Consider the following 1,134-nt stretch of genomic DNA (forward strand, 5'->3'; position numbering starts at 1 on the left):
TCAAAGACTCTCACACACAATCTCAGCTGATTATCTTCCGGACAGCTTGTCTCTTTTTCATTTCTCTCACTTTTTTCTCCGTGTAGCGTGCGCACCCGCTCGCGGTGTGTGGCGCTCTTGTAAAAACGAAAGTAACGAGCCAATCTTGTAAAATGTAAGGAGTAGAAAGTACCAATATTTGTGTTAAAATGTAAGGAGTAGAAGTAAAAAGTCGTGATTTTTTCCTTCAGTTGCATATCCCAATATAGTCAACTAATATCAAATAATCAATTTGATAATTTTTATTACAGCAGCATCAAAGACGTTAAAATCAGGCAGTCAGCGCCCAAAGTGCCTTGGCCGTTAAAGTTCATGTTTATTTCACCTCTGACCTCAGTCAGCATCACATGCACCTGAAATCCCACCCAACAGTGATGTCACAGGGTCCTGGTGTACACCGGGGCCACGTTCAGCCCCAACAAAACAAGGTTTAAAAGATTTAAAAATGGTTCCAATCCATTTCCCTTTTGATATTTATTGCCCCTCAACAGGCCACAACTGGGCAAAATTAAATAATGCTTGATAAGCACTATGGCAAAAATAAATACCAAACATATATACTCTTTGTAGTGCAGATAACATATACTATATATAACATATATCATTAACTGATAAGGAGGCAGTGCTGGGATTTGGACCCAGGATCTCCTGTTAACAAGACAGGTGCTTTATCCACTAAGCTACAGTGCCTCCTACAGGTTTGCCTTTCATGCGAGATTACAATGAGCTAGTGACCAGGGTTCCAACCATCCATCCATCTCTGTCAAGCAGCTCCCGCAGGGGACCCCAAACTTCCCTTTTCCGAGCAACTGGGAGATCCTGAGGCGTTCCCAGGCCAGGTTGGAGATATAATCCCTCCACCTACTCCTGGGTCCTCCTGAGACCTACTTCCAGCTGGACAAGCCTTGACCACCTCCCTAGGGAGGCCCCCAGGAGGTATCTTGACCTGGTCACCAGCTCATTTTTGCATTGCAGCACATCCAACTGCTAGAGCTTCTCAACGATCTGAAGGAGCTACATGTTGGTGGGAACAGTGGACGTCAGAAGGCACTGTTGTAGCTGTTGCTCCACGATTCGTGCTGGGCCCTGAAGCGT

The 1,134-nt window shown here is 45.1% G+C and overlaps 1 non-coding gene across 1 annotated transcript; it reads right to left on the minus strand.

The window, feature by feature from the left end:
* Positions 1-656: 656 nt before the first annotated feature.
* Positions 657-729, minus strand: trnat-ugu. The gene has a single exon. It is a non-coding gene; the product is annotated as a tRNA-Thr (tRNA).
* Positions 730-1,134: the final 405 nt, after the last annotated feature.

The sequence above is a fragment of the Etheostoma cragini genome, unplaced genomic scaffold (genome assembly GCF_013103735.1).
Source record: "Etheostoma cragini isolate CJK2018 unplaced genomic scaffold, CSU_Ecrag_1.0 ScbMSFa_841, whole genome shotgun sequence".
NCBI classification, from domain to species: domain Eukaryota; kingdom Metazoa; phylum Chordata; class Actinopteri; order Perciformes; family Percidae; genus Etheostoma; species Etheostoma cragini.